This window comes from Microtus ochrogaster, chromosome 15 (genome assembly GCF_000317375.1).
Source record: "Microtus ochrogaster isolate Prairie Vole_2 chromosome 15, MicOch1.0, whole genome shotgun sequence".
In the NCBI taxonomy this organism is placed as follows: Eukaryota; Metazoa; Chordata; class Mammalia; order Rodentia; family Cricetidae; genus Microtus; species Microtus ochrogaster.
The window spans coordinates 5,980,954-5,986,937 of record NC_022017.1 but is presented as its reverse complement, the minus strand read 5'-3'; positions in this window follow the sequence as shown (position 1 = coordinate 5,986,937).

Genomic DNA, 5,984 nt, shown 5'->3' with positions numbered 1-5,984 from the left:
CAGCAATGCAGAAGTGTTCCCTTTTCCCCACAACCTCTCCAGCATAAGTTGTCATCAGTGTTTTTGATTTTGGCCATTCTTACAGGTGTAAGATGGCATCTCAGAGTCAGAGAAACTTTGAACTTTAAAAGAGACTGAATGTTTTTAAAGATACTTATTTTTTAAAATGTTCAAATTTTTAACAACCGTGGAAGACTTAAACGTTGGAATGTTTTATATTGTTATATTAATATTGACATGCCATACTGGGGGCAACTGAGAAAGGAAATGTTTTAGCTGAATAATTTGTTTGTGGCAAATTGACAAGAGGCCAGTTGTACTGGCTAGTTAAATGTCAACTTCATACAAGCTACAATCATTTGGGAAGAGGGAACCACAACTGAGAAAATGCCCCATCAGACTGGCCTGTGGGCAAGCCTGTAGGACACTTTTCTTGATTGATGATTGATGTGAGAGGGTCCAGAGCACTGAGGCAGTGCCACCCCTGAATTGTATAAGAAAGCATATTAGGGCTGGAGAGATGGCTTAGAAACACTGCTGCTCTTCCCAAGGACCTGTGTTAGATTCCCAGCACCCACATGGTGGCTAGCAACCGTCTGTAACTTCAATCCCAGGGAATCCTAAGCCCTCTTCTGGTCCCTGTGGTCACTTGTATGCATGTGGTAGCATGTTTGCCTAGCAAGCACAAGGCCCTGAGTTTGGTTCTCAGCTGTGTGTGGGGGGGGTGTAGAAAATGACAGGTAGGCAAAATACTCAATACTTATACACATAAAAATAGGTTAAAATTAAGAAAGCAGCTGAACCACCCATGGTGGTGCATGCCTCTAATCCCAGCACTTGGGAGCAGAGGCAGGTGATTCTCTTTGACTCTGAGGCCAGCTTGGTCTACAGAGCAAGTTCTAGAACAAGCAGGGCTCCATAAAAGAGCCCTGTCTCAAAAACAGAACGAAAAGAAATCAGACTGAGGGGCTGGAGAGATAGCTCAGCAGTTAAGAGCACTGGCTGTTCTTCCAAGGGCCTAGGTTCAATTCCTAGTCCCCACATGGCAGCTCGCAACCGTCATCAGTTACAGGGGATCTGACACCCTCACACCCATGCTCATTAAAAAAAAAAAAGAAGTAAAATAAAAAATTTAAGAAAAGTGTTTGATTTGGTTTTAGTTTTTTAAAACAGGGTTTATCTGTGTAACTGTCCTGGCTGAGAAAAGTTGTTTTTTTGGTTTTGTTTTTAATAAATAAATAAAAGCAGGTTATGGAAGTCATGGGGAGCAAATCACTAAGTAGCACTCCTCCATGGCCTCTGCTTCAGTTCCTGCCTCTAAGTTCCAACCCTAAGCTCCTGCCCTGACTTCCCTTAGTGATGGACTGTGTAGTCTGCTTGCTTTTGCTCACGGTGTTTATCGCAGCAATAGAACCCCTAAGACAGATTCATACGGTGTGTCCTGTGACATACCTTTTATGTGATTATTCCCCTTTCCATCTCTTTCCTAAAACTTTCTAACCACACTCTGCCAGACTCTACACCCCCACACTCACTACCAAAAATATGTGCTACAGCGTCTCAGCCTACTCTCTGGTGCCCCAGCCACAGCCGCATGCTATATGGAACCCTAACAAGGAATTGGAGCTTCTTGATGAATGAAGGCTTTAAAGTCTCTCATGGTTGGATGCCACAGTGAAAAAAAGATTTAAAAAAAATGGGGGCTGGAGAGATAGCTCAGAGGTTGAGAACACTGGCTGCTCTTCCAGAGGTCCTGAGTTCAATTCCCACCAACTACATGGTGGCTCACAACCACCTGTAATGAGATCTGGTGCCCTCTTCTGGCCTGCAGGCATACAAGCAGGCAGAACACTCAAACCAAAATGGGGAGAGAGAGAGAGAGAGAGAGAGAGAGAGAGAGAGAGAGAGAGAGAGAGAGAGAGTTGGCAGCTTATTTAATTTGGGGATGATGGATAGGGTTGAAAATCTCTCAGATCTGTCCTTCACCCTCCTGGACAGGGAGAAGAGAACGTCAGCTGTAGCATGAGAGGGGTGACTGGCACAAGCAAGAGAAGTGCTTCCTTGCTGACTAGTGCTGCTGCTCTCTGCCTGGAGGACAGATTGCTCACCCAGGGTTAAAGGAGGCCCCACAGCCTGGCCTAGTGTTCATCAGTCTCTCCTCCCTCCAGCTGCCACGGGAGCCCAGTAAAAGCCACCAGCACTGTGGGTTGCATACTCCCACCCCGTCACTGACCCCAGGCCTGGGCCTGAGCCCAGTGCCTGTGCCGGGAGGGGGTGTTGGCCTTGCTGACGGAATCCAGTTGGAATTTGTCAAGGTTGTGGTTTGGGGCTGAAGTTTGCCACAGAGTGTGTGATGAAAGGAAAGGGAAAGCTAGGGAAACAGGAAAGGTTAAAATACTCCGGCCACAGCTCCACTGGGGAGTGAGGGCTCCCTCCCGAGTGGAAGGCAACCCCGTTCTGGATACTCCCTATTATTCTTGGTCTATCCAAGCCCATTCCTTACTTCGGTCCCTTCTCTCTCCTCTCCTCATTCACACATTAGGTGAGCAAGTGTCTGGCATCTGTGAAACTGTTGCCATGGAGCTGAGCGATGGCTCAGCAGAGGACCCATGTCAGGCAGCTCCCAACACCCTAATTCTTCAGTCCCAGCTAATTCAAGACTCTCTTTTGGATATGCATACATGCACATATACACATATTTTTAAAATTTTTTAGATGTATTTATGTGCATGAGTGTTTTGCCTACATGTATGTCTGTGTACCATGTATATTCCTAGTGCCTGTGGAGGTCAGAATAGGATGTTGGATCCCTTAGAACTTAGTTACAGACAGTTGAAGGCTGCCATGTGGCAGCTGGAAATCAAACCCAGGTCCTCTGCAAGAGCAGCAAGTACTCTTAATCATGGAACCATCTCTTTAACTCCCCCACAATTTTGGTGTTGTTATTTTGTTTTGTTTTGTTTTTGAGGCATTGTATCTCTAGAGAGCCCTGGCTGTTCTGGAATTCACTGTGAAGACCAGGCAGAGATCTGTCTGCCTCAGCCTCCTGAGTACTGGAACTACTCAGGCCTCCCAAAATAAAAAGTTTATTTTACTTTTTTATTTTTTTCAAGACAGGCTTTCTCTGTGTAATCGTCCTAGCTGTCCTGGAACTAGCTCTTATAGACCAGGCTAGCCTCAAACAGAGATCCACCTGCCTCTGCCTCCCAAGTGCTGGGATTGAAGGCGTGCGCCACCACTGCCCGGTCCAAAATAAAAAGTTTAATGTCACCATGGAGCACTGCCCTGATCCAACACTTCTCAAATTCTTCCGGTTCCCCTGGCACTTTCTCGCCTGACTTAAGAGAATCATGGGCAGCAGATATATCTATTGCCTGGAGAAGTATTGAGAATTACTTCTGCATGCCCTGGCAGCATCTTTTAGGTATTTTTTTAATATTTATTTTTATTTTCTGTATAAGTGTTTTGCCTGCATGTATGCCTCCCATGAGTGTACAGGAACCTGAAGAGGCCAGAGAAGGGCACCAGGTTCCCTGGAGTTACAGGTGGTGGTGAGCCACCACGTGGGTGTTGGGAACTGAATGCATGACCTCTGCAAGGGCAGCAGGTGCTGTCTCCAACCCTCCTGTGAGCATATTGTGGCCCCTAAATAGGCAGGTGTTCCGAGAGTGTGCTGCAGGTCCTTTGTCCACACTGTGCCTTTTTAAAAAATGATTTATTTATTTATTTTTTTTGTTACTTGTTTTGGTTTTGGTTTTTTGAGATATGGTTTCTCTGGGTAGCCTTGACTGTCCTGAAACTCACTCTGTAGACCAGGCTGGCCTCAAACTCACAGAAATCTGCCTGCTTCTCCCTTCTGTGTGCTCACATTAAAAGCATGCACTACCACCACCTGGCTGAGATTTATTTATTCTTTTTTTTTTTTTGGTTTTTCGAGACAGGGTTTCTCTGTGGCTTTGGAGCCTCTCCTGAACTAGCTCTGTAGACCAGGCTGGTCTCGAACTCACAGAAATCCACCTGCCTCTGCCTCTCGAGTGCTGGGATTAAAGGCATGCGCCACCATCGCCCAGCTGATTTTATGTGCATTGGTGCTTTGCCTGCATGTATGTCTGACTGAGAGTGTCAAAAGCCCTGGAACTGGAGTTGCAGACAGTTGTGAGCTGCCTTGTGGGTGCTGGGAACTGAACCCGTGTCCTCTGGAAGAGCAGACAATGCTCTTAAGTGTTGACCCATCTCTCCAGCCACCTCCACCACATTTCATCTTAAAGATGTTTCTTTTCAGGTGGTGGCACACGCCTCTAATCCCAGCACTTGGGAGGCAGAGGCAGGTGGTTCTCAGTGAGTTCGAGGCCAGCCTGGTTTACAGCGTGAGTTCCAGGACAGCTAGGGCTACACAAAAAGCTCTGTATCAAAAACAAAGCAAAACAAACAAACAAATGTTTCTTTTCAAAGATATTGGGCTAGGAATTGGAGCTGTTGGAGAAGAAATTCTATTCTCGCTAGTTATATCTGAAAAGATAAGGGAGAGGCCATCAAGATGGCCCAGCAGGTAAGAGTACTTGCCACCAAGTCTGAAGACCTAAACTCAGTCCCTGGAGCTGGTGAAAGGAGACAACTGGCTTCTGCAAGTTATCCTGTGACTTCTACATGAGTGCCATGGTATGCCTGCATCTACTCACGTGTGCACTCACACGCATGCACGTGCACACACCCAACAAATAAATGTAGAAAAAAATAAAGATAAAGGAATTATTTTACTCAGATTAAATACAAAAGAACAATGAATAAAGAACAATATATATGCAAATAATTCAATGACAGAAAATACTAGTTTTGCTAGAAAAAAATCTCATTTTAGTTAGGCCTGGTAGGGCCCACCTATAATCCCAGTATTCAGGAGAATGAGGGCAACCTATATATATAACTTGCATTTTGAGATAGAAAACCCTTTCGTATTTTCCCATCAGCCTTGCATGTACCCCCAAATTCTCTGGCTCAGACTTAGAGACAATTGTACCTGCTCTTCTACGTTCATGTTCATTGTTAAGTGGTATTTAAGACTTGAAAGTCCCAGAGCAGATGCGACTTTATGTAGGAGAGGGGTCAACAAATGACAGAGAGGAGCAGTCTGGCCCTGCACACCAGTTTGTGACTGTAGTGAACACAGCTATACCCATCGATTTACATGGAGCCTGTGTCTGCTTTTGTCTGCTTATGTCCCTGACCATAACTATTTTGGGTCTATAACAGCAGAACTGAGCAATTATGGCCGAGGTGAGTAGATGGCCTAAAGACCACAGTATAAATAACCTAGTATATTTACCCTCTAGCCCTCTTGCAGGGAAAAAAAAGTTGCCAAATTTTGTTCTAAGTAATGATGAAGGAGATACCAGATGCCAGGAGTTGAGGGCTCAGGCTGAGCAGGGGCTGGGTACATTTGGATCTATAAATCTTGCCACCCCAAAGTCCACCTTGGTTTACAGACTAAAAATCTGAACTGGTCACTGAGCATCATTTCAAATCCTTTTTGGAAGTCAGCAGGATATACATAAAAAGTCACTGAGTACAGGAGTGTAGGCTTCACATAGGAAAAAACAAAAATCACAACAAAACCACAGGCTGCTGCCCCAAGTGTGGCTAGACATCACCATCTGCACCCACCAGCAACCAGTCCAGTAACTTCATTTTTTTAGTTTCAAACAGGAACCAAGAATATGTCTCAGTACAATAAATTATCCATTCCCACCCTTCCTGCTGAAGAAGGAAAAAGAGCTTCCATGGGTCATAGCTAAACCTTCCCTTTGGAGGGACCCTCTCAACAACTGAATGGAAGGAGAACAATTCCCTATAAGCCTGACAAGACAGCCCTCTGAGGACAGTAGTCTGTCCTTTTTCAACCGAAGCCTCTCGTTATTGTCACCCATGGCCCCACAAGAGGAGGTTCTTCTGGGTTGTAGTGGAGGAGTTTGAGGACCACAAATATG